General features: G+C 47.2%; 1 long non-coding RNA gene across 1 annotated transcript; it reads right to left on the reverse strand.

The window, feature by feature from the left end:
• Nucleotides 1-1,520: 1,520 nt before the first annotated feature.
• LOC139030572 (uncharacterized) lies at nt 1,521-5,820 on the reverse strand. The gene is made up of 2 exons (XR_011482956.1): nt 5,689-5,820; nt 1,521-2,658 (listed from the first exon to the last, which is right to left on the reverse strand). It is a non-coding gene; the product is annotated as an uncharacterized lncRNA (long non-coding RNA).
• Nucleotides 5,821-27,685: the final 21,865 nt, after the last annotated feature.

Raw genomic sequence — 27,685 nt, forward strand, 5'->3', positions numbered from 1 at the left:
GATACACACGGATGCACGTGGTGGTTTGCCGGCAGTTCCTGGGGCTCTGTGACCCCGAGTTCATCCTCGAACAGCCCCACCCTAGAAGATGGGCCCTGACCCTGGAAGGAGGAGGCGGAGGGGGGGCACCAGGTCAGAAGGCTGTGTTCCTGATGGACAGACCGGACCACACCGGACACGCTGGGCCTCCCTCAGCGGAGAGTTCAAGTTCTAGAATGTGCAGCGTCAGCGCTTCCTTCCTCCGGGTGGCCGGTAGCATCCGGGGTCAGCAGGAGGGCCTTGCCCTGATATTCCTGTGGCCGAGCTGTTCAGATGGGACACAGCAAGGAACGTGGACAGTCACCTTGGGGAGCTGAAGGGGTGGATGCTCCTGAGGTCATGTACTGGGAGCCATAGCCAGAGGAGGACTGAGTCCTGACTAAGAGGAACGTGGGCAGAAGTGACCTAGCACCATTTCCAGATCTGACCCATGAAAAAATTCTCGCACTTCATCCTCTGCCCTCTCTTTCCCCATCTGCCAGCTGGGTGTCTGTGCCCAGGGCCGCCTGGGAAGCCACGTGTGAAGACGCAGAGCCCCCTCATCCAGCCGGATCCCAGGAGAGCTCTTCCGACCCACCCCTCCCTGCTGGGCACTGAAGTTCATAAGATGAAGAAATTAACTCCCAGTCTGTTCAACACTGAGATTTCAAGTGTCGTTGGCTATTGAAACTGGTGTATTTTGTTTTTCTACCAGGCTCATTTTAGGCAAATCTGTTTAAAATTTTTATCTTTTTTTACCCCACCAGTTTACCAAATTAAGACAGTTATGTGGTAAAATGTTCAAACAGGACAGAAATAATGAGTGATGGTCTTCTGTGCGCCCTCCCTGCTTTTGCAATGAAAGAGAAAACCACTATTAATAGTTTGGATAAATTCCCCTAGATTTTTTGGCTAGGCCATAACAGCATATTTTTAGACAAAAAGTATCACACCATACACATTGTTCTGCAAGATTTCTTTTCACTTAACAGCATGCCATGGATAGCTTTCCATGTTTGGACACAGGAATCCGTTTCATTTTTTAAACATCAGTCTAGTATTTCATAGTGGTACAGTGATAAAGAATCTGCCTGCCAATGCAGGAGATGCAAGAGACTCTGATTCGATCCTTGGGTTGAGAAGATCCCCTGGAGTAAGAAATGGCAACCCTCTCTGGTATTCCTGCCTGGAAAATTCCACGGACAGAGGAACCTGGCAGGCTACACAGTCCACGGGGTCACAGAGTCAGATACTACTGAGAGACCGAGCACACGGCATTCCATAGGCTTCCCTGGTGGCTCAGAATCCACCTGGAAATAGGAGACTCAGGTTGGATCCCTGGGTCTGGAAGATTCCCTGGAGAAGGAAATAACAACCCCCTCCATTATTCTTGCTTGGAGAATCCCATGGACAGAGCAGCCTGGTGAGCTGCAGTCTACGGGGTCGTGAAAGAGTCAGACACGACTTAACGACTAAACGACAACAGCATTCCACAACAAGTGTACATGAAAACGGATTTAACAGTATCAGTTATTTACTGCTGTATAACAGTAACTGCTGCTATAAAACAAACTACCCCCAAACTCAGCAGCTTAGAGAAATAAACATTTAGAGACTTCCTTGGCAGTCCAGGGGTTAAGAATCCGCACTTTGACGGCAGGAGGTGCGAGTTCCATCCCTGGTCAGGGGAACTAGGATCTTATGTGCATTGCGTGCGGCCAAAGAAAAGACAAACGTTGACTATCTTAGAGGTTCTGGGGGTCAGGAATCTGGGAGTGGCTCAGCTGGATTGTTCTGGCTCTGGGTCGCTCAGCAGTCAGGCTGCAGCGGCTGGAGAATCGGCTTCCTGGTTCACTTCTGTGATTGATGCTGGCGTCCGTTCCTTGCTGGCTTCGACCAGACACTTCAGTTCCTTAGCCTCCCCATAGGTCATCTGAGTGTCCCCAGGATGTGACAGTTGCGTGTCCCCAGGATGTGACAGTTGCTTGTCCCAGAGAGAGCCCCAGGTGAAGGCCACAGTCTTTCACAACCTCACCTCAGAAGTGGTTATATGGGGACTTCCCTGGTGGTCTAGCGGTTTAGACTTTGCTTCCCAATGCAAGGGGTAAGAGTCTGATCCCTGATCAGGGAGCTAAGACCCCACAAGCCTCACCGCCAAAAAAACACAAACAAACAAACATAAAATGGAAGCAATATTGTAACAAATTCAATAAATGCTTTACAATGATCCATACACAAAAAAACTTCAAAAAAATAAAGAAGTGGTTATCATACTGCAAGCATGGGCCCCTTGGTTGCTGTCACTCAGAGCATCTCTCGTACATGCGGGAGGGGCTTCCCAAGGAGGAGTCCCAGGGATCCAGGCATTCTGGGGCTACATGGGAGATGGATCGTGGTGATTTGCCCTTCTCTTCATCCCAGATCCTGCTGCCATGAGCTTCCTTGCTTGTTTCCCTTTCACATTGGTGGAAAGGAGGTTTCCCATCAGAGAAGATCCCCTAGGTAATTTACATGCATCAACTCACGTGGGTCTCCCCACACTGAAGTGAGGCAGACACTGTCCTTGTGCCCATTTCACAGATGAAGGATTCGATGATCCTGGCGGTCCCTCAGTTCGGTCCCGTGAGGATTCCCAGCACCCTAGGGAACAGAGGAATCTTGGGATGAGGTTTCTAGGTGGGCTTTTTATTTTTTTGTCTGTGCTGGATCTTGGTTGTGGCATTAGGGATGTTTGATCTTTGTTGTGGCATACAAACTCTTAGTTGTGGCATACGGGATCTAGTTCCCTGACTGGGGATCAAATCCAGGTCCCCTGCATTGGGAGCAAAGAGTCTTAGCCATTGGACTACCAGGGAAGTCCCTAGATGGGCTCTTTTGATGGGAAAAGAGGGTCAAGGGCGCGGAGCAGTGAAGATAACCGAGAACCACAGTAACGTCAGTCTGACGCCTCAGCCTGCTGCAGGTAAATGACAGGTGGGGCAAGGCTGCCACCCCATCATACAGATGAGGAAACCGAGGCTCAGAGAGGCAGAAGCTTGCCTCCGGCTGCACAGCGGTCAGTGACAGGCCCAAGGGTCACACCCATGTCCCCTGACTCCTCGACACTCCTCCCGGATCCCCAACCAAGTGGAGTGCACCACACAGAAAATGCATTAACTCCTGCCGTCCCCAAAGGAGACCCACAAGGTCAGTTTTACCCTCCCTCCCATTTGGCAGAAGAGGAGAACGTGGCTCTGAGACACAAGGTGTGAAAATGCTGCAAAGGCCACGGGCAGGCCATGGTCAAGTGCAGACTGGGGGCTGCTGGGAGCTCTGCAGAGGGCCAGAGGAGAGAGGAAGGAAAGAGTCAGCAGGGCTGCGCCTGCGTGCTTAGCTCCCCAGTCACTGTTATCGACAATCATATCTTTGAGGCGGAACCGGAAACAGGATGTAGGTTTCCCTTTGGGGGGCAGGTGCCCCAAATGGCCATGTTCCATCAGATACACAGAAATACCATGCAAGAGCAGTGCTGCTGAGGGTTAGAGTGCAGGCTCTGGGGTCAGACGGGTTCCTTCTTGCCTGTGCGACTGCAGATGCCTGGCTTGACCTCTTTGGGCCTCTGTTCAGAGGACCGGTGAGATGCTCAGTAAATAGTAACAAGGGCTCTTTTCAGTGTTGGGAGATGGGAGCAATTTTTGGCTAAAAGAGGAAGCAAAGCTGAAGGACTGCTTGGCTGTTTTTATCCCCCTCCCCATCGTGCTAACCACTAGTAGCCCAGTGCCCCAGGGACCTTGAACAAGCCTGTGCGTGCATGCTAAGTCGCTTCAGCTGAGTCCGACTCTTTGCGACCCATGGACTGGAGACCACCGGGCTCCTCTGTCCATGGACACCTTTGCCTAAAAACAGTGAGCTCGATGCACAAGTACAGCTTCCAGACAAGCCCTTGGTCCCTGCCACACTGGTGCCCCCCGTCTCCTCCTGTGGGGTTGCCCAGTCCTGAGGTCACCCTGCTGCTGACCCAGAACTCCCTGCTGTGTTCCTGTGACAAGTTTATTGAGCCCCTCCAGGTACCAGGCCTGGCCCTGCCTTCCCAGAGTCCACCTCCTAGGGCTCCACCTGGGCCTCAGAAATGTTGCCTGAACTTGGGAGCTGCAATCCAAGCTCTCAGTGGTGTCCTGAGTTTTGGGGTAACAGTAAGGGAAAGATAAGTTTCCGGAAAAGGACCCAGCTAAAGGCCCAGGTCTAGGCCCAACTTGACCTTTGTCAGGCTGTGTGATTTTGAGCAAGTCTTTGTTTCTCTCTGGGCTTTACAACTGAAGGGACCATAGATGGTCCCTCTCTCTTTCAAACTAATCAAAACAGAGGTAGTACTCAGGAGTTAGTCACTCCCTAGTTTTTTTTTTTAATTGATGTATAGTTGATTTACAATGTTGTGTTAGTTTCAGTTGTAAAGTGATTCAGTTTTATAATATACATATATATATTTTTTCAGATTCTTTTCCATTATAGGTTATTACAAGATATTGAATATAATTAATTCCCTGTGCTACACAATAGGCCCTCTTTATTTTGGTGTGTATGTATTAATCCCAAACTCCTAATTTATTCCCCCTCACCGCCTTTCCCCTTTGGTAACCATAAATTTGTTTTCTATGTCTATGAGTCTCTTTCTGTTTTGGAAATAAGTTCATTTGTATCACTTTATTTTTTTTTTCAGATTTCACATATAAGTGATATCATATTTATCTTTCTCTGTCTGGCTGGCTTACTTCACTCAGCATGATTGTCTCTAGGCGCTGATTCACATTTTAACATCTTTAAAATCAAGATACATTTTCTTACAGTCAGCAGTGCACCTGACGGCTATAATTGGCAGTGCTTATTTCTCCATGGTGCATAAGTAATGGTGCATGTTATAGTTGGTGATGTCTTAGATTCACTGAAGTGTGGCATTATTTTGACAAAATAACAATTATTTTAAATTAAAAAAGAGCTAATTGGAACAGCTGCTGTTTATTGCACTCCTACTGTAGATCAAGCACTGGGCTTCCTGCCCATGTGCTTACTTAGTATTACAATTCTGGAGTATTACCAAACTTGTTAGATGAAGAATTCGGGGCTCAGAGAGGCTAAGTGACTTCCTTAATGTCACCCAGCCAGGAAGTGATCGATACAAGATATATATATATATAGTTGTTCAATCACTAAGTCGTGTCCGACTTGTTGCAATCCCATGAACAGCAGCATGCCACATTTCCCTCCCCTTCACTATTTCCTGGAGATGGCTCAAACTCATGTCCATTAAGTCTGTGACGCCACCCAACCATCTCATCCTCTGTCGTCCCCTTCTCCTCCTGTCCTCAGTCTTTCCCAGCATCATATGAACCACTCTGCCATACACCTGAAACGAACACAATATTAAAATCAGCTATACTTCAGTTTTTAAGCATGTGAATAAATGGGCGTCTTAGAATTGATGCAATACAGTCCAGGCATGGGAAACAAAACCACCTTAACGCGAAAAGGAAGATAACAACATGCACTGGTTTCCTGTCTGTCCTTCCCTGTCTCCCCATGCCACCCCCCTCCCCCAGAAGCAACCACTTTTGAGTCTTTGGGTTTATTTTTTTCTAGCACTTACACATTTCATGCTCCTAAGCAATCAGCACATACCACTCTTTTGACACATACCTTCTAGCCATCTTTTCCTCCCTGCTCTGTTTACCTGTCTTCTGAATGCTCTCTACCACTACCTGTTGTGAGAAGGGAGAATTTTGCTTTCCTGCATCACCGCCTCCCCCATTTCCTGTCCTCCATCTTCTACTGCGGAAGTACCATCGCGGTTTGGGGTTAAATCACTAGTCACACTTAAGATTTACACACTCTCTTTTTGCAACTCACTGAATATATTTAATATCTCAATTTAACAATCACTGTTCAGTGCTTCTGTGATTTTTTCCTCTGCAAATATTATTCATAGCTAAGCATTGTTTTTTTCTGTTTTCTTGAAGCTAATAATTACTTTTTGTCATGCTATAATTGATGAACAATAAAATGCACATATCTAAAAGGTACAAATACCAGACTTCCCTGGCGGTCCAGTGGTTAAGACTCCACATTTCCAGTGCACAGGGTGTGGGTTCGATCCCTGGTCAGGGAACTGAGATTCCACATGCCCTGTGGCCACACACACATACATACACAAAATACCTAAAAAGTACACGTTTCAGTATGTGACCACCAGTGATTTCATCACTACAATCCAGATAATGACCAGATCTGTTACCTCCATGAGTCCCTCACATCCCTTTATAATCCTGTCCTTCCCACCCTCCCTGACACCCCACTCCATTTCTGTCACTGTAGTTTGCATTTTCTGGGATTTTATATAAATGGATTCACATGGTATGAATGTTTTTTGTCTGGCTTCTGTCACTCAGCATCATTATTTTGAGATTCATCCATATTGTTGCTATGAATGTCAGTGAGTCACTCTTTTTTTTGTTTTGTTTTGCTGAGCAGACTCTTCATTTGTGGGCTCAGTTACCCCATGGCATGTGGCATCTTAGTTTTCTGACCAGGGAGCCAACTTGTGACCCCTGCATTGGAAGGAAGATTCTTAACCCCTGGACCACCAGGGAAGTCCCTGATTCACTCCTTTTTATTGCCAAGTATTGTGGTATGGATGACCACATGATCATTTGAGCCGTTTTTGCCTATTGTGAGTAAAGCTTCTATGAACATCCTGCAAAAGACTTTGCATGCTAAGTCACTTCAGTTGTGTCTGACTCTTTGAGACCCCACGGTCTGCAGCCTGCCAGGCTCCTCTGCCCATGAGATTCTCTAGGCAAGAATACTGGAGTGGATTACCATCTCCTTCTCCAGGGGATCCTCTCAACCCAGGGATCGAACCTGCATCTCTTACATCTCCTGCATCAGCAGGCAGGTTCTTTACTACTAGTGTCACCTGGGAAGCCCAAGACTTTAGGAGGACATAAGTTTCATGCTTTTGAACTATGGTGTTGGAGAAAACTCTTGAGAGTCCCTTGGACTGCAAGGAGATCCAACCAGTCCATCCTAAAGGAAATCAGTCCTGAATATTCATTGGAAGGACTGATGCTGAAGCTGAAACTCCAATACTTTGGCCACCTGATGCAAAGAACTGACTCACTGGAAAAGACCCTGATGCTGGGAAAGATTGAAGGCGGGAGGAGAAGGGGACGACAGAGGATGAGATGGTTGGATGGCATCACCAACTCAATGGACATGGGTTTAAGTAAACTCCGGGAGTTGGTGTTGGACAGGGAGGTCTGGCATGCTGCAGTCCATAGTGTCGCAAAGAGTCGGACACGACTGAGTGACTGAACTGAACTGAAGTTTTCATTCCTTTGGGGTAAATACCTAAGAGTGGATTTGCGGGTGTGTGGTAAATATAGGTTTAATTTTACAAGAGCTGAAAAATTGTTTTCTAAAGTGGTTTTTCCATTTTACAATTCTACCAGCAGGATAGAAGAGTTCCAGTTATTCCCTCACCAACCCTTGGGATTATTGGCCTTTTTAAAATTTAACCATTCCAGTGGGCAGGCAGGGGTATCTCATTGTGGTTTTAATTTGTACTTCCCTTACAAATAATGATGTTGCATATCTTTTTATATGTTTATTGGCGATGCACTTATCTTCTTGAAGTAATTTTTCAAATATTTTGCCCACTTTTAAGTTGAGCTGATTGTCTCATTATTGAGTTGTAGACATCACATTCTGGATACAAGTCCTTTTCAAGGGTATGTATTGCAAATATTTTTATCCTAATCTGTGACTTGCTTCTTTATTCTCTTAGTGACAACTTTTGAAGGGCAAAGATTTAAACATTTGAGTTTAATTCATCAAGATTTTCTTATATAATTTGTGCCTTTCATGTCTTTTCCCAAAAAAATCAATGGCTTAAAAAGTCTCTTTAGTTTTAGGAGGGCAATAAATTAGGCATGTGGGTTTTCTTCTTCTTCTTCTTCTTCTTCTTCTTCTTCTTCACTGTGTGGCATGTGGGATCTTAGTTCCCCAACCAGGGATAGAACACACACACCCTGCACTGGAAGGCAGAATCTTAACCACCGGACTTCGAGGGAAGTCCCAGGCATGTATGACTAATCCATCATCTTACCAAGGATGAATTAGTTCCTTTTCTTCAATGGGAAATTCCCTCCCACCCTGCTCTGCGTCCCCTTCCGCCACAAGAGGTCAGACAGGTATGGTGGAAGGAGTGAACAGAGTTCATTTTCACACACACCTGGCTCCAACCGCTCACAGATCTGCAGTCCTGGGAAAGTCATTCAGTTTCCTTGGGCCTCTCTTTCCCAACCCGGGAAGTCAGGGCAACATCTTGACCTCAGGGGCAAGGTCAGACAAGCAGAGGGCTGTCACGGGGCTTGGGGCTCTGCAGGTGAGCCCGTGAGTGGCCCACTGGGCAGCTGGTGGCAGATTTTTGGCCACCTCGGGCCTTTTGTCGGGGGTCAGGTGCGGCAGGCTCTCACACCCTCACTGCAGTGGGAGGGAGACTGGGGCCAGAAAAGCAAGGGGGGCCAGAATCACACAGCCGTCCCAGGTGGGGTGAGCGCTGCCGTCTTTGGTTCTTAAGCTCGGTCCACGCCCCGAGCTGCCTCTGGGATAGCCACGCTGGTAGAACTTGCCACGACTTCTCCCTGGGATAGTGGAAGAGCCTGCTCCCCGCCACAGGACAGGACACTCCTGAGGCCTCGCTCCTATCTCACCATCCTCACCCCTCCAGCCTGGGACGCCCAAGGCTACGCCTGACTGTGGCTGTATAGCGCCACCTACAGGACACACGAAGAACGACATGCCACAAGCCTCCCAGCCCCGATTCCCGAAACTCTGGGCTGGGAAGGTGCAGGTGGACAGCGCGCCCCCCTGTGGCCTTCTAGAGCTCTGCGCCCTACGCGGGTCTCCAGCACTATCAAGTAAAACAGGACACACTTCCTCAACACTTAGAAATTTTATTATTTTTATGCTTATTAAACGCACTCTTTTAAACAATCATTTTAATCATATATCACTACTGTGCACACATAAAAAGGAAACTATGATCAAAATAATTTCGTGACGATATTCCTGAAACGTTTGCACATGCAGAATCTTTTTTTTTTGTTTTTTTTAAGACTTCATTTCTTTGTTTCTTTTTCTTTGAAGTATGGGCTTCCCAGGTGGCGCTAGTGAGAATCCGCCTGCCGATGCAAGACACACGAGACACGGGTTCAACCCCTGGGTCAGGAAGATCCCCTGGAGGAGTATAGTTGATTTAGACTCTGATTCTTGGTTTTTTGTTTTGTTTTTAATATATTTGGCTCTGCTGGGTCTTAGTTGCAGCACGTGGGATCTTTACTTGCAGTATGTGGAATCTAGTTCCCTGACCAGAGATAGAACCCAGGTGCCCTCCATCAAGAGTGCAAAGTTTTAACCCCTGGATCCCTAAGGAAGTCCTAGAATCTGACTTTTCTATGTCACTTTTTCATTGGGAGTCACTGAAGTCTGTGATGTCCCAGGTAATATTGTTCTATATCATCAAGAGCTTGGGTAAAGTAGCTTTTCTTCAGAGTATGCCACTCCTGAGGCTTCTCTGCTGGCTCAGTGGTAAAGAATCTGCCTGTCAATGCAGAAGACATGGGTTCAGTCCCTGGGTCAGGCAGATCTCCTGGAGAAGGAAAGGGCATCCCACTCTAATATTCTTGCCTGGGAAATCCCATGGACACAGGAACCTGGCAGGCTGCAGTCCACTAGGTTGCAGAGAGCCGGACACTGCATAGTGACTAAACAACAACAATGCCACCGTTGTCTTGGGGGTGTCCTTCCAAGCAGTAAGTTTTAATGCAAACTGGCAGGTACTGAGAATATGTCACAGCTGCTCTCCAGTCACTGCAGTTATAATATACGTCCTGACTTCAGAGATGTTAAAATGTGAGGTGAAAACACGTGTTAGAATGGATGGCATAGGGTGTTAACACTACTTGTTCAACAAAGCTGCTGGGGTGCCTACTCTCTGCCAAGCCAGTGTAAATGGCAGGAGACACAGTCCCCAACAAGACTGTCTTGTCCCTGCTCTCAGAGAGACACCAAACAAATAATCACAGGTAGCATTGTTTAATGACCACGGCTGTGTGACGACAGGGGTCAATAGCAGGAGTGGCTGTGTCTGGGATCAGGGCAGTCTGACACTGAAAAACTGGCATCTGAGCCCTGATGAATGAGTAGGACTGAGCCGGGGAGACAGGCACAGACTTCGAAAGCAGAGGTGGGAGCACATGTAAAGGCCTTGGGGTGGAGGGTGGGAGTGTAGGGGCCACATGGTAACTGCAGTGTGATGAATGAGGGGGAGAGGCAGGACCTGGAGCTGGAGAAGAGGGAAGGGGCAGATCACGAGGGCCCTTTTCCAAAGCAAATTGAGGAGCCATTGCAGGGCTCTACTCGGAAGCGGAAACCGAGGTATATGAATGAGCAATGCAGCAGCATAGATGGGCCTAGACATGATCTCATGATCTTACTAAGTAAGCCAGACAAAGACAAACACCATATGATAGTGCTTATATGTGGAATCTTAAGAAATGTGACAAATGAACTTATTTCCAAATAGAAGGAGACGCACAGATGTAGAAAATAAACTTATGGAACCAAAGGAGAAGAGGGGAAAGGGATAAATTAGGAGTTTGGAATTAAAATATACACACTACTATATACAAAACATATATCCAACAAAGACCTACTATATAGCACAGGGAACTCTACTCAATATCTTGTAATGACCTATATGGGAAAAGAATATATATATATATATATGAATCACTTTGCTATACACCTGAAATACAACACTGTAAATCAACTATATGTCAATAAAAATTTTTTTAATGAAATTGAGGTATAGAGAGGCTAAATAACATGCCAAGTCACAGAAAGTGATGGAGATAGAAATGGAACTCAAGTTTGGAAGGTTCCAGTACCCATGCGTTCAGTCCTCTCTGTTGGGGCCAGGAAGGGACTGAGTACCTGATCCATGTGTTCACTGCCCAGCTCAGGAGACTGGGGCCTCAGTAGGGGAACAGGCTTGGGCCAAGTGACGCAGAAGGACAGGGTCTGATCTACAGCCCAGGTCTCCAGGCTCCCAACTCCCTTCTTCTGCCCGGCTCCAGCACATCCTGGCTGGCCTTGGCCAAGGCCCCACCTCCTTGTGTCCCAGGGAAACTACGGGTATTTGGAGCAAAGGGTTGTCCTTTCTTAGGTCCCAGGTAGCTGTGTCAGCCAAACGTCCCTTGTTCTCAGTCTGAACTGGTGGTGGATTGTTAGAACCTGGCCAGGCCAGGCTCAGGGTGGGTCCAGACTCCCGACATAGTCGGGTGAGACCTGCATAGGACTTTCCTCCAGCCTTCCTGCTGGGGGCCAGTCAAATCTCAGCCTCACTGACCTGCCGGTCCCTCTGAGCCTTTCACTTGGGGCTCTGAGCCCACAGCAGAGTACCAAGATCCCAGGTCAGCCAGCCAGGCATTTCTGCAACTCCCTCCTGTCAGTACAACCCCGGGACCAAAGATCCCAGGACAGACAACTTACTGCTATTGCTTATTCCTTTTTCAGGAAAAAAAATCCTAGAACTTGCTGAGTCAAAGGAATCCGCCTTTAAAGATTTTGATGAACAATCAGCAAAATCGTCCTCCTAGGATTTTGCCCCAATTTCCCTTCCTTCTAAGAGTATTAGGAGTGTCCCCCTGACTCTGCATCACCAATGACACCCAAGGACCCTCTTTTTTATTTTTGTCCATCAGATGGGCCAGCATTGCCTGCTGCTGTTTTAATTTGCACTGTTGGTCATTAAGGAGAGGTTCTCAGACTCCAAGTGTATGAAAGTCATCTAAGGCATTTGTTACAAAAATGTAAAGGCATGCACAGACTCAGAGAAAATATTTACAAAAATACAGCTGAAGGCTTCCCTGATGGCTCAGTGGTAAAGAATCCGCCTGCCAATGCAGGAAACACAGGTTTGATCCCTGGTCCAGGAAGATCCCACATGCCTCAGACCAACGATGGGAACCACAACTACTGAAGCCTGTGCACCCTAGAGAACTGTGCTCTGCGACAAGAGAAGCCACTGCAATGAGAAGCCCACGCACCGCAACTAGAGAGCAGCCCATGCTTGCCACAACTAGAGATAAATGCACCCAGCACAGCCAAAAATAAGTGAATAAATTTATTCTTTAAAAATATAGCTGACAAAGGACTTGTATTTAGATACATGTAGAATTTATTGAAAAGAAAACAATTTAAATAGAATAGACACCTCATCAAAGGAAATCTATAGATGACAAATAACCACACCATTAGTCTTAGGGAAATGCAAATTAAAACCACAGTGAGGTCCTACTTCCCACCTATTAGAATGGTTAAAATGAAAACCCCACCAAATATTGACAAGACTGTGGAGCCACCAGAGATCTCATGCACCATTTGTGATAATGTAAAATGGTGCAATCACTTTGAAAAACAGTTTAGCAGTTTCTTAAAATGTTCAGCATACACCAGCCATATAATCCAGCCATCCACTCCTAGGTATTTATTGAATGTAAGCTTCCCTGGTAGCACAGCTGGTAAAGAATCCACCTGCAATGCAGGAGACCCCAGTTCTATTCCTGGGTCAGGAAGATCCCCTGGAGAAGGGATAGGCTACCCATTCCAGTATTCTTGGGCTTCCCCTGTAGCTCAGATGGTAAAGAATCCACCCTCAATGAGGGAGACCTGGCGTTTGATCCCTGGTTTGGGAAGATCCCCTGGAGTAGGGCATGGCAATCCACTCCAGTATTCTTGCCTGGTGCAGGGAGCCAGCCTGAATGTACAGGCCCCTTATGGCCCTAAGAGAGAACAAAGGGTCTCTCTTTGTCCTGCCACCCCTTCTTGTTAAAGTATAGACTGGCATTTGTCCCCTTCAGGGAAAAAACACCCCGGTGACCTTTCGCCTGTTTTCCTGGTGCTGATAAACTCGTCATGTTTGAAGCCTGTTTTCTATCTAGTTAATGTTCTATTGATCTTAATCATGTTGGGCGCTAGGGTAATGCTTTACTGATCTTAAGTGGAGGAATTTAAAACATCTGTGCCTGTAGCTCTGCACATATGCAAACCTTTGATCTATTAGTAACTCCTGTTAGCATATATATAGGTGTGATATTCTTCAATAAAGTTGTCGGAATCAGACGCAAGCTGACTCCGTCCCTCTCAACCCCATCTTTCTGAGTCTTATTTCCTAGGTACTCTGGTAATTGTGTTCTTGACCAGTTTGTTTGCAGGCAGGCTCCGGCAGCCTGGAGAATCCCCATGGACAGAGGTGCCTGGCGGGCTACAGTCCACGAGGTCGCAGAGTCAGACATGACTGAGCGACAAAGCGCAGCACAAGCTTTGATAACCATCAAGACTGGTACACCAGGACAACACAAGGTTCACAGCAGCTAGATCTGTCAAAGCTAAATATTGAAACAATGGAAGTATCCATCAACGTGTGATTAACTAAACAGGGACTTCCCTGGTGGTCCAGTGGTTAAGATTCTGCACCTCCAGTGCAGGGGGCTCGGACTCGATCCCTGGTCGAGGAACTAAGATCCTGCATGCTGCATGGCATGGCCAAAATAGAATGAATAGATAAACAAATTATAATGTATCCTACTTAACAATAAAAAGTGAACCATTGATAAACACATCAACATGGGTGCATCTCAAAGTAATTGGGCTGAGTGAAAAAAAAAGCCAGACCAAGGAATCGTACACGCTGTATGATTTCATTCAGATAAAATTATGGAAAATGCAAACTCATATACAGTGAGAAAAGAGACCTGTGATTGCCTGGGGAGAGGGAAGGAAGGATGATTATAAAGAGTCACCAAGAAACTAAGTGGAGATTTTCGAGACAATCTTCCTCATCTTAATTGTGGTGATGGTTTCACAGATATACATGCGTACTCATCAAATTGTTAAATATATGGAATTATTATAGTTGATTATACATCAATAAAGCTGTAATATAGGTAGCTATATAGACAATTGGGCCCCCTACACCCACCTAATTATCGTAGCTTCCCCGTGTAGGGTCCAGGAACCTGAATTTTAAACAGATCTCAGGCAGTTTCAGGGCTCCCTGGGTAACTCAGCTGCAAAAAATCCGCCTGCAATGCAGGAGACCGCGGTTCAATTTCCAGGTCTGGAAGTTTCCCTGGAGAAGGGATAGGCTCCCCACTCCAGTATTCTTGGGCTTCCCTGGTGGCTCAGATGGTAAAGAATGCACCTGCAATGCGGAAGATCTGGGTTCGATCCCTGGGTTGGGAAGATCTCTTGGAGGAGGGCATGGCAACCCACTCCAGTATTCTTGCCTGGAGAATCCCCGTAGATAGAGGAGCCTGGCAGGCTGCAGTCCATGGGGTCGCAAAGAGTCAAACACAGCTGATCGACTGAGCACAGCACGGGCAAATTCAATGCACATCAGACTTTGAGAAGCACTGTTGTAGTAAAACACTTCAGCTCCCTGTATCCCACGTCACCAAGACCTCTCCTGACGGAAGGAGTGGCTTAGGCAGGGGCTCCTCTGTGAGGACTTGTGGCATACACGAATCGCCACACTGGCCATGTTACAGACAAGGAGACTGAGACCTTGAGAAATGAATGACATCTTAGATAAAGGTCTCCTGCTTACAAGCAGCAGAAATCACCCAAGTTAGTTATGTCAGAAAGTGGAAAGGGCTCCACAAATACAGGGTTCTACAGGTAGTGGGGAAGGGGCACCTGTGCTGAGTGGTCGGGCTGGGAACCTTTTGGAAACATGGTTATTTCCACTGGACTGTCTCAGCCCTGCCTTCTCTCCCGTGATCCCTCCTTCCTCTTTTGAGCAATCTTTTTTCGTTTATTTGTTTGTTTTTTAATTTTTTGCCTGCATCACGCAGCATGCTGGATCTTACTTCCCTCCCTGACCAGGGATTATACCCATGGCTCCTGCAAAAGAAGCTCAGAGCCCTAACCCCTGGCCCGTCAGGGAAGTCTCTGAACCAACTTTTCTACTTCTTGGAGTGTGAGGTGGAAGAAGTTTCACACAGCCACACAAACAGAGCAGGTCCCTGGATCCCAATTCCGTATTTCAGGGAAAGAGAACCAATGACTCAGTTTGGGCCAGGTTTCCCCTCCTGGTCCAATTAGCTGTGGCCAGATGGGCGGACTCACGTGGCTGAAACATACAGGGAAGGGGGTGGAAAGGGGGAGGGGCAGAGGCCACCAGTGTTCTCCCCTTGAGGTTTAGTCAGAATCACGTGGGAGCTTGTAGAAAACCCACACCCACAACCCAACATCGCCAGTATCTATTTCAGTTGCTCTAAGGCGGGGCTCAAAAATGTACATTAACTGCTAAAGCTAAATCTTCTCAGAGTACAGCATGAGAAACAGCTAGTCTAGGCCAGCACTGAAGATACTTTGACCTGGAATCTGGCCAGTAGACCCTTAGGGTCGGTTGGAAACAGTATTTGGACTCTTTCGGCTGCTAATGGCAAAGTGAAAGTGGAAGTATTAGTTGCTCAGTTGTGTCCGACTCCTTCTGACCCCATGGACTGTAGCCCGCCAGGCTCCTCTGTCCATGGGATTCTCCAGGCAAGAATACTGGAGTGGGTTGCCAGTCCCTACTCCAGGGGACCTTCCCGACCCTGGGATCGAACCTGGGTCTCCCAACTTGCAGGCAGATTCTTTACCAACTGAGCCACCAGGAAAGTCACACTGATGGAAAACACCTGCTTAAAATGACAGATGCAAAACTGCAGATTTGCAGGTGTTGCAGCTGGTGCATCCAGGAGAGTAGATCTAGCTTCAGAAATTGCTGGGTTTAGGACTTCCCCGTTGGTTCAGCAATTAAGAACCTGCTCTGTAAAGCAGGGGATGCAGTTCATTCAATCCCTGGTCAGCCCACCTACCGCAACTAAGACCTGATGTGGCCAAGTACATAAATAATTTTTTAAAAACCATTAAAAAGAAGGAAATTTCTGGATTCAAGTACTCAAAGTGTTAGTCGCTCAGTCGTGTCCAACTCTTCGGGACCCCATGGATTGTAGCCTGCCGGGCTCCTCTGTCCATGGGATTCTCCAGGCAAGAAAACTGGAGTGGGTAGCCATTCTCTTCTCCAGGGGATCTTCCCAACCCAGGGATCAAACCTAGGTCTCTTCCACTGCAGGCAGATTCTTTACTGTCTGAGTCGCCAGGGAAGCCCAGACTCCAGCTGAAATCTTTCTCCACCCTCTGCTTAGACATTCTTGTGTTGGTTTCATTAGGCAGACTTAGGTGACCTTCTCGGAGCCTCAGGTAAGTTTTCATCCTGCCAGCTTTGAAATATCAATGGCAAGAGCAAAAGTCCTAGGGCAGGCTCTCATTGGTCCAGTTGAGTCACATGCTCACCCTTATCCAGTCACTGTGGAGAGAGGAATGTTGTACCTCTCATGGACCAGCCCTGGGCCACATCCTTACCACTACAGCCAGAATTAGGATCTCTGCCTCAAACTGCATGGACTGAGAGTGCAGGAGGAATGGTTCCTCAAAGGAAAACCAGAGTGCCACAGCCAGGAGGAGCCCTGGGTGCTGAGCAGACCCTAAAAACACCCAGAGGAGGGACTTCCCTGGTGATCCAGAGGTTAAGAATCCACCCTGCAATATGGGGGATGCGAGTTCGGCCCCTGCTTGGGGAACTAAGATCCCACATGCCATGGAGCAACTAAGTCTGTGTGCAGGAACTACTGATAGCCCACAACTAGATAGCCCATACGCCACAACTGGAGAGTCCATGCCCCGCAACAAAAGGTCCCGCGTGCTGCAGCTGTGATCCAACGCAGCCAAATAACTAAATAAAAAACCAGAGGAGATCATGGAGGTCTTTTGGCCCAATCTCTCCCCTGGACAGGACCGTGCTGGACGGTTGCCTGGAAACCGTGGTGCTGCCAGCCTCAGCCTCAGTGGGCGTCCCCTGCAGTTGCCAGTCCCTGTTTGTGCTAGGTTCCTAACAGGCAGGGGGCACGTGAGTACCATTCCCACATATGTCCAGAGTGACTCATCTTGGAGTCAAATGAACAGCCCAGCCCAGATCCTCCCAGTGAGTCAGGCCTAGCCTGGGCAAAGGAAGGGTGTCCAGGAGGGGCCCCTTCCTAGGACCACTCCAGTTAGGCCAGCCAACATCCATCATATGGATGGTGAGACTGAGGCACAAGAGAATGAGGGATCTGGGACCCAGGCCTCCTACCTACCAACCTCTGCCTTCCTCTGGCTCCTCCCGAGGGGTACAGGCTGGCCCCCAGAGGGTGACATACAGCTTGCAAGCTACTTCCATGACTCTAGGCAACGGGTGTGTTGCGTTTGCCTTGCACAGAGTTTACAAATATTTAGTACTCGAAATATTTCAACTGGGAAATTTTTCATAAAAGCCCCAGATTTCTGGCTGTTTCTGTGAAAAAAAGGACTATTGGGCAGGTGGGCCCACATTCCTGCCTGTCAGGATTGCCTGAAGCCTACAGTTCAGCCTCTATCTGACCTCCTGCAGATGCAGGCAGGAACTTGTTATCTGACCCAAGGGCTTCTCAGCTGAGTGGCTGTAGACCTCGGCATCAGCAGAATCCTTGGAGAATGTGCTGTCAGGGGGCGGGGGGGTGGGGGCCTCAGGTGGGCCCCTTCCTCTCTTCATACCCCTTACTTTCTACAGGCCAGGTCCTGTGCAGAGGCCCCATGCCCCGGCAGCCCTCCCATCACTCACCTACTCTATGTATCTCTCATCAGCTCTCAGCAAGAGGGGCGGCACAGCAGGGGAATTCCCGCAGCCCAGTGGGGAGGTGTGACCTGCCCAGGGTCGGCCTGGGCGGGGCCGCTCCAGGTGGGATTCCTGTCACACCTGTCACAGGTCCAGGGTCCAGGCCACAGGTCCAGAAGGTGATTCATGCTCAGCCTCTCCTGCGAAGCTGACTCACAGGGAGGAGGCTGTGGAGCCAGACATGCCTGGGATAGACTCCCAGCTCCGCCACTTACGAGCGATGTGCCACCAGGAGAGTCCTGACGTTAATGCCTTCATCTACTGAGTGGGGGAAACGCACAACATCTCACAGGAATGCTGTTTGCGGTCAGGCGACCAAGACTGCAATGAAAAGTGGATTAAATAGACATCCAGGGATTGTGCTATGCTCTAGACAAGGAAGTATAAGACAGATGGTATTGCTGGAGGACCGTTGTTCTTTTTTATTTATTCTTTGGCCACCCAGTGGCATTCGGGATCTTAGTTCCCAGAACAGGGAGTGAACTCGGGCCACAGCAGTGAAAGTGTCAAGTCCTGACTGTTGCAGAAAGGGGAACCCCTTAAGAAAGGGCCCAAGATGGGGCTCTTGTCTAACACTCAGAAATGAATTATCTGAGGAGACACACATGCTGACGAAGCAGGAGACTCTGTTGGGAAACAGCACCTGGGCCGAGAGCAGGAGGGTAAGGGAACCAGGAGAACCGCTCTGCCACGTGGCTCACAGTCTCGGGTTTCATGGTGATGGGATTAGTTTCTGGGTTGTCTTTGGCCCATCATTCTAACTCAGAGTCCTTCCTAAAGGCGCACTCATTGCTCACCCAAGATGGACGCCAGCGAGAAGGATTCTGGGAGGTGGTCAGACACGCAGTGTCTCCTTTTGACCTTTCCCAAACTCTTCTGGTTGGTGGTGGCTCATTAGTTCCGTGTTCCTTCCAAGGACCTCATGTCATAAAACAACTCACACAAATGGTTACCACGGTGCGTGGTCAGGTTGGGCGGTTTCAGTCAGTGTGCTTCCCCTAACGCGATCACAACACCACCAGGGAATTCCCAGGACAGTGCAGGGGCAGGGGGTGGGGGCCTCAGGTGGGCCCCTTCCTCTCTTCATACCCCTTACTTTCTACAGGCCAGGTCCTGTGCAGAGGCCCCATGCCCCGGCAGCCCTCCCATCACTCACCTACTCTTCTACCTCCTTCACTAGAGGTTTTAAGAACACCTCCCATCCCAGGGACATTGGTGATATCTGGATACATTTCTGATTGTCACAACTGGAGGGGGATATGCTGCTGGTATCCAGTGTTCAGAGATGAAGATGCTGCTGAACACACTACAGCACATGAGACAGCCCTCCACAACACGGAAAGATCCAGTCTAAAATGACAACTGTGTTGAGGTTGAGAAACCCTTCTACAGCTGGGCCCAAACATTTATTTATTTTATTAGTTTTTAGTGGAGTACAATTGCTTTACAATGTTGTGTAAGCTTCTGCTGTACAGCGAAGTGAATCATATATATATATATATATATATATATATATATATATCCATATCCCCTTTGGAGAAGGAAATGGCAACCCACTCCAGTACTCTTGCCTGGAGAATCCCTTGGACAGAGGAGCCTGGTGGGCTATAGTCCATGGGGTCACAGAGTTGGACACGACTAAGTGACTCACACACACACACACACACACACACACACACACACACACACACCCCTCTAGATTTCCTTCCCATGTCGGTCACCACAGAGCATTGAATAGAGGTGCCTGAACTATACAGTAGTTTCTCCTTAGTTGTCTTTATTTATTTATTTATTTATTTGGTTGCAATGGGTCTTAGTTGCGGCACCTGGGAGCCAGTTCCCTGACCAGGGAACTAACCCAGGCCCCCTGCACTGGGAGTGCAGAGCCTTAGCTACTGGACCGCCAGGGAAGTCCAAGTTGTCCATTTCACACACAGCAGAGGATATACGGGCTTCCCAAGTGACTCATGGGCAAAGAATTCGCCTACCAGTGCAGGAGACGAAAGAGGTGTGGGCTTCATCATTGGGCTGGGAAGATTCCCTTGGAGGAGGAAATGGCAGCTGCTCCAGTATTCTTGCCTGGAAAATTCCATGGAGAGAGGAGCCTTGAGGGCTATAGTCCATGGGGGTCACAAAGTGAGCGCACAATGTACATATGTCAATCCCAACCAGCAGGACCCAAACTATGAGAAATGAAATTTTCATATGAAACTTTTAAATGAAAAATTGAAAATCTTTTTTCAAAAGAGGGGAGGAACGAACTGGGAGACTGGGACTGACATACAGATTCTGCTGTGTATAAAAGAGTTTCCTAATAAGAGCCTATTGTCTAGCACAGGGAAGTCTACTCAGTACTCCATTTTTTCCTCTCTGCTTCATTTATTTCCACCATTTTATCTTCTAACTCACTTATCCTATCTTCTGTCTCTGTTATTCTACTCATGGTTCCCTCCAGAGTGTTTTTGATCTCATTTATTTCATTATTAATTTTTAATTGACTTTTTTTTATTTCTTCTAGGTCCTTGTTAAACATTTCTTGCATCTTCTCAATCTTTGTCTCCAGGCTATTTATTTGTAACTCCATTTTGTTTTCAAGATTTTGGATCATTTTTATTATCATTATTCTAAATTCTTTTTCAGGTAAATTCCCTATTTCCTCCTCTTTTGTTTGACTTGGTGGGCTTTTTTCATGTTCCTTTAGCTGTTGGGTATTTCTCTGCCTTTTCATCTTGTTTAGATTGCTGTGTCTGGAGTGGGCTTTCCGTATTCTTGTGGTCTGAGGTTCCTTTTTATTGTGGAGGTTTCACCCAGTGGGTGGGGTTGGACGATTGGTTTGTCAAGGTTTCCGGGTTAGGGAAGCTTGTGTCAGCGTTCTGGTGCGTGGAATTGGATTTCTTCTCTCTGGAGTGCAATGGAGTGTCCAGTAATGAGTTTTGCGATGGGTCTCTGTGTTAGGTGTGACTTTGGAGAGCCTGTATGTTGACACTCAGGTCTATGTTCCTGCGTTGCTAAAGAATTTGCGTGGTATGTCTTGTACTGGAGCTTATTGGCTCTTGGGTGGTGGCTGGTTTTGGTGTAGGTATGGAAGTTTTTGGATGGTCTCTTATTCCTTAATGTTCCATGTAGTCAGGAGTTTTCTGGTTTTCTCAGGATTTGGGCTTAAGTCTCCTGCCTCTGGATTTCAGTTTTATTCTTCCAATAGTCTCAAGACTTCTCCAACTATACAGCACTGATAATAAAACTTCTAGGTTAATGGTGAAAAGATTCTCCACCATGAGAGACAACCAGAGAGGTTCACAGAGTTACATGAAGAATAGGAGAGGGAGGAAGGAGATAGAGGTGAGCAGAAGGAGAAAAAGGGGACTCAAGAGGAGAGAGACAGATCTACGCAGTTATCTGTTCCCAAAGTGTTCTCCGTAGCCCAGACACCCACAAAGATTCACAGAGTTGGATTAGGAAGAGAAGGGGAATGGAGGAAGTAGAGGTGTTCTGAGGTAGAAAACAGAGAGTCAAAAGTGGGAAAGTATCACCACACTCCTGAATAGAAATGGGAACTGAATACTGGATTCTTAAATGACCAAAATTTATATCACATACTACTGAAAAACAAAGATTGAAAATCTAGTGTAGAGGTTAGACTCTTTGAAATACAATATTTAAAAACAAAAACACAAAAAAGTTTAGAATTGTATATGAAGTTTGGTTTAAAAATAGGGCTTCTCTCTCTCTTTTTTTTTTGCAAGGTTATAGTGAAATCAAAATGAAAATTAAGGAATAATAGAGGAGTATTAGAGGACTTTAAAAGGAAATAGGAGAGAAAAACAAGAAAAAAAAAAGAAAAAAAAATTTTTTTCCCTAATTAAAAAAATCGTAAAAATATATGAAAATGAAAGTTGAGGAGTAATGGGGGAGTAATAGGGAATTTTAAAAGAAAATAAATGAGAAAAAATTTTAAAAAAAAAGGAAAGAAAAAAAATTTTTTTTTTAATTAAAAAAATATATGTACATATATATCTAGGAATTTCTCTGGAGTTGTTGCGGTCAGCGTAGGTTCAGTTCAATTTCAGATAGCTCCTCTTTCCAGCTTACACTTCTCGATATCTGTAGGCCCCTTCCCGTGTAGTCGGTGTTACCTTCAGGGATTTTAATCTGTTGCACCGGTCCTTTCTGAAGCGGTTCCCTTTGTTTATTTGGCTTCTGTTTGCCGTCTCTTTGGTGTCTAATTTCCGCCCTGACACAGGCGGGCGGAGGTGATCTCTTATTTAGGTTCTCTAGTTCAGTTCAGTCCTGCTACGGGGAGGGCGGGGCGCTGCAGACAGATACCGCTCTGTGTGGATAGCACTCACCGTGTTCCGGCCACACTGGGTTTGCCCCGCTCACGGGTGTCAGTGCTTTTCCCGTCTACACTGCTCAGGCTCCCGGCTGCTCTATATGGAGCGGGCCCTGTGTTGAGTGCGGTTCCAGTTTTCGGGTACTCCACAAAAGCGCAGATTCGGTTGCTCCTGCGTTTTGTGCCTTCCCCGGCCTGAGCGGTTCAGGCAGCCAGAGGCGTGGGCGTACTCTCCCTGGGTGCAGCACGCCTTAACCCTCCGCGGCGAGCGGCCCAGGCAGTCAGAGGCTTGGGCGCACTTTCCCCAGATGTGGCGCGCCTTTTCCCTCCGCGGCGAGCGGCCCAGGCAGCCAGAGGCTTGGGCGCAATCTCCCCGGGCACGGCGCACTTTTTCCCTCCGCGGCCCCAGCGCGCGCCGCCAGTCGGGTCTCAGGAAGTCTTTAGCTAGAACCCAGAGGCCTGTTTGCAGTGTGGGAGGGGGTGGCTTCTCAGGGGCTGAGTTTGCCCTTTTCCCCTCCTCCCTGCCTCCTACCTCCAGCGGGGATGGGCCGGCTCTTCTCTGGAGATTCTCAGTCCCTTTGTTTTGCGAACCGCCGGCAGTGTGCTCGGGCCAGTTAATTTTGTCCCTTGCTATCCCACAGTTTAAAAAAGCTCCCTCCGATTGCTCTCAGGGTCTTCGGGCCGGTCCTTACCCTAAGCAATGCCGCCCGCTCCTCTCCGTTCCGCCCCGCTTGTTGCTGGCGGGTGCGGGCGTCTGGCGTACTTTTCTGCTGGGAGTTGCTTTTAGGCACGTAATCTGTGGGCCTTGTTTAATTTTTCCTCCCAGTTAGAATGCCGAAAACTTTCCCCAGTCCCGCCAGTGAGAGGGTTTCCTGGTGATTGGAAACTTCCTCTATTAAGACTCCCTTCCCGGGACGGGTCTCCGTCCGTAGCTCTTTTGACTCCCTTTTTATCGTTTATATTTTGTCCTACCTCCCTTCCTAGACAATGGGCTGCTTTTCTGGGCGCCTGATGTCCTCTGCTAGCGATCAGAAGTTGTTTTGTGAAATTTGCTCAGCGTTCAAATGTTCTTTCGATGGATTTGTAAGGGAGAAGGTGGTCTCCCCGTCCTATTCCTCCGCCATCTTGGCTCCTCCTTCTACTCAGTACTCCATAATGACCTACACGGAGAAAGAATCTAAAGAAGGGTGGTGGCGGCTTAGTCTCTAAATCGTGTCTGACTCCTGCAACCCAATGGACTGTAGCCCGCCAGGCTCCTCTGTCCATGGAATTCTCCAGGCAAGAATATGGGAGCGGGTTGCCATTTCCTTCTCCAGGGGATCTTCCCGACCCAGGGATCGAACCCAGGTCTTCTGCACTACAGGCAGATTCTTCATCAACAGAGCTACCAGTAATGACCTACATGGAGAAAGAATCTAAAGAATGGGTTATATGTATATGTATAACTGATCCATTTTGCTGTACCACAGAAACTAACATAACATTGCAAATCAACTATACCACAATAAAAATTCATTTTAAAAATAAAATTTTTTAAAGTGCAATTATAGCACTTACAGTGCAAGGGAGGAAACACAGGGTGTGACCAAAGAAGGCTCCCTGGAGGAAGTGACATCCAAGCTGAATGTGAAGGATGAGTAGGAATTGGGAAAGGGATGAGCAAGAAGTTGTTCTGAGCAAAAGAAATAGCAAAGGCAAAGGTTTGGAGGGCTGAAAGAGCCTGGCATTTTTAAGGAAGTAAACTTTCTCTCCCTGACCCCCCGGTTTTATTGAGATATAAATGACCAGGAAGTAAACTTTCAGTGTGGCTGGAATGGAGTAGAGGGTAGGAAGCAGCAGGCCTGTAGGTTACATTCAGGAGCTTATACTTCACTTTGAAGGTTAAGGAAAGTCACTGAAGGGGTGGAAGAGGGAGGAACCTGGCTATGTTTACTGCAAAATACCATCCCCTGAAGGGTCTAGAGGCAGGGAGGCAAGTGAAGAGGCTGCTTTGGGTAATCCAGGTGAGAGAGAAAGTGGGGTTGGTTTACAGGAGAGAGAGATGTTGCTGTTCAGTTGCTCAGTCGTGTCCGACTCTTTGCAACCCCATGGACTGCAGCACGCCAGGCTTCCCTGTACATCACCAACTCCTGGAGCTTGCTCAAACTCATGTCCATCCAGTCGGTGATGCCATCCTTCCTCTGTCATCCTCTTCTGCTCCTGCTTCAATCTTTCCCAGCAGCAGGGTCTTTTCCAGTGAGTCAGTTCTTCGTATCAGGTGGACAAAGTATTGGAGTTTCAGCTTCAGCATCAGTCCTTCCAATGAATATTCAGGGTTGATTTCCTTTAAGATGGACTGGTTGGATCTCCTTGTGGTCCAAGGGACTCTCAAGAGTCTTCTCCAACACCACAGTTCAAAAGCATCAATTCTTTGGTGCTCAGCTTTCTTGATAGTCCAACTCTCACATCCATACATGACTACTAGAAAAACCATAGCCTTGACTAGATGGATGTTTGTCAGCAAAGTAATGCCTCTGCTTTTTAATATGTTGTCTAGGTTGGTCATAGTTTTTCTTCCAATGAGCAAGTGTCTTTTAACTTCATGGCTGCAGTCACCATCTGCAGGGATTTTGGAGCCCAAGAAAATAAAGTCTGTCACTGTTTCCATTGTTTCCCCATCTATTTGCCATGAAGTGATGGGACCAGATGTCATGATCTTAGTTTTCTGAACGTTGAATTTTAAGCCAACTTTTTCATTCTCCTCTTTCACTTTCATCAAGAAACTCTTTAGTTCTTCGATTTCTGCCATAAGGGTCGTGTCGTCTACATATCTGAGGTTATTGATATTTCTCCCAGCAATCTTGATTCCAGCTTGTGCTTCATCTAGCCCGGCATTTTGCATGATGTACTCTGCATAGAAGTTAAATATGAGCATTAGCTTGTTAACTTTTGATACCAATCTTATTAGAGAGGATTTTTTTTTGGCTGCACCATGAGGCATGTGGGATATTTTATTTTAATTTGATAGCTTACATTTATTAATTTGATATATTACAATATATATAACATGATTAATACCCAAATATTCACATACCTTTATATAATTGCCATTGATACAAAATTTCATTCCACAGATTCAAATACACAAGAATGAGAACTTTTTTCTAAGTTTTTGGAAACTCAGGTTTTTTTCTTTTACCCGGGAGCTTTTTAAATTAACTTTTTTATTGGAGTATAATTGCTTTACAATGTTGTGTTAGTTTCTGCCATACAACAAAGTGAATCAGCTACATGTAGACACATATCCCGTCCCTCTTGAACCTGCCTCCCACCCCCAGCGCATGGGATCTTAGCTCCCCACCCAGGAATGGAACCCTGAGCCCCTGCATTGGAAGCATGGAGTCCTAACCACTGTATCACCAGGGAAGTCCCGAGGATTTTAGATGAGGAAGCCAAGGCTTGGAGAAAGTAAATGACCTCATGCCAGGGCACACAGCCAGTAAGAGGCAGGCTGACTCCAAAGACCTGAGACAAACTTATGAGGAGTCCAGCTCCTGGCCACAAACCAACGTGTGATCTTCCAGGCACAACTATAGGCCATTTGGAAAGCTTTATATGGCAGGCCTTACATGCTCTTCGGCAAAGTTGCATTCCTAGCCTAGATGCCTCAATTTGGAGGCCTCAGACGCTTCTGCCAAGCATCTCCTTCTTATCAGGAGTAGTGGGGAGACTCAGCACTTTCGAATTCCTGGCTTTCCTGCTCTTGTTCCCCTAACACACACCCAAGTCCATGAAGCAGGGGCTTCTCCCAACAGTGAAATGATTCCCACCTGCAACTCATCTGACCCTGCCCGGCCCTGTGCTGTGGGGAAAATGTGACCCTGAAAGAGCTGCTGCTTTCCCTTCTTGCTTATGTCATCACAGCCAGTGATCAAAGCCTAGTCTGTTCCTCTCCTTTGGGCTGGTTGTCTACTGTGACTCACGGCCTCTCAGCCCTTTTTTGTGTGTTTTGGGTTTGTTTTTTTTTTGGCTGCACTGTATGACTTGTTGGATCTTAGTTCTCCAACCAGGGACTGAACCTGGGTCCTCGACTGTGAAAGCACGGAGTCCTAACCACAGGGGATTCCCACATCTCAGCACTTGACAACTCAATCAACCCTCCTTTTCCAGAAACATTATGTGCAGCTCTTCCCCATCCTGGCCTTGGTTCCCATCCCCCACTCTCCCTTCAATCCTTCCTACTTTTCGCTCCTTGTACATCTTTTCTGATCTGACTCAAGCCACCTTTTTTTTTTTTTTTTTTTTACTTTTTTGATGTAGATAATTTTTTGAAATGTTTACTGAATATGTTACAGTATTGCTTCTGTTTTATGTTTTAGCTGTGAGGAACATGGGATCTTAGCTCCCCAACTAGGATAAACCTCAATTCAGTAGCTAAGTCATGTCAGACTCTTTGCCATCCCATGGACTGCAGCACGCCAGGCTTCTCTGTCCTTCACCATCTCCCGGAGCTTGCTCAAACTCATGTCCATTGAGTTGATGAGATGCCATTCAACCATCTCATCCTCTGTCACCCCCTTCTCCTCCTACCTTCAATCTTTCCCAGCGTCAGGGTCTTTTGAAGGCACAGTCTTGGCCACTGGACTGTCTGGAAGTCCTTGAGTTGTGCTCAGTCAGTCAGTCATGTCTGACTCTTTGCAACCCTATGGACTGTAGCTCACTAGGCTCTTCTGTCCATGGGATTTTACAGGAGTAAAATACTCCAGGAGTAGAATACTGGAGTGGGTTGCCGTGCCCTCCTCTGGGGGGGATCTTCCTGACCCAGAGATGGAACCCACATCTCCTGCATTGGCAGGCAGACTCCTTACCACTGAGCCACCTGGGAAGCCCTGGAAATCCATCAAGCCATCAAGCTCCCATTGTGATCGCAAGAAAAGATGCATGAGTTAGCTTTCTGGAATATCAGACTGGTAATACTAATAATGGCAGCAGCCAGTAATTACTGGCACATGCTATGTCCGTCCCAGGCACACGCCAGGTGTTTTACATACACGATCTCATGAAATGAGTTATACACACAGTGCTTAGAACAGGGTCTAGATATGGTCAGTGCTCAATAAGTGTACAACACCTGGTAACACCCTGGTCAAGTAGGGATTATTATTCATCATAATCATTTTAGAACGGAGAAGACTGGGGCTCAGAAAACTTCAGAGACCCAGTGAATAAGAGGTGGAGTTGATCTCAAGCCCAAACCTGCCTCGTTCCAGGGACTTTCAACATGGAAGCACTGCCTCTCTGATCTGCTGTGCAATTTCTATTGAACAGGAAACATCTGGGTAAGATATAGCTCACAAAGGGAATCTTTATGAGAGACTTCTATCAGAATGATTTAAAATGTAAAAGGTTTTGGGACTTCCTTGTGCTTCAGTGGTTAAGACTTCCAGCTTGCATGGCAGAGAGTGTGGGTTCAGTCCCTGGATGGGGAACTAAGATCTGGCATGTGGCAGAGTCAAAAAAAG

Source organism: Odocoileus virginianus, chromosome 2 (assembly GCF_023699985.2).
Source record: "Odocoileus virginianus isolate 20LAN1187 ecotype Illinois chromosome 2, Ovbor_1.2, whole genome shotgun sequence".
In the NCBI taxonomy this organism is placed as follows: domain Eukaryota; kingdom Metazoa; phylum Chordata; class Mammalia; order Artiodactyla; family Cervidae; genus Odocoileus; species Odocoileus virginianus.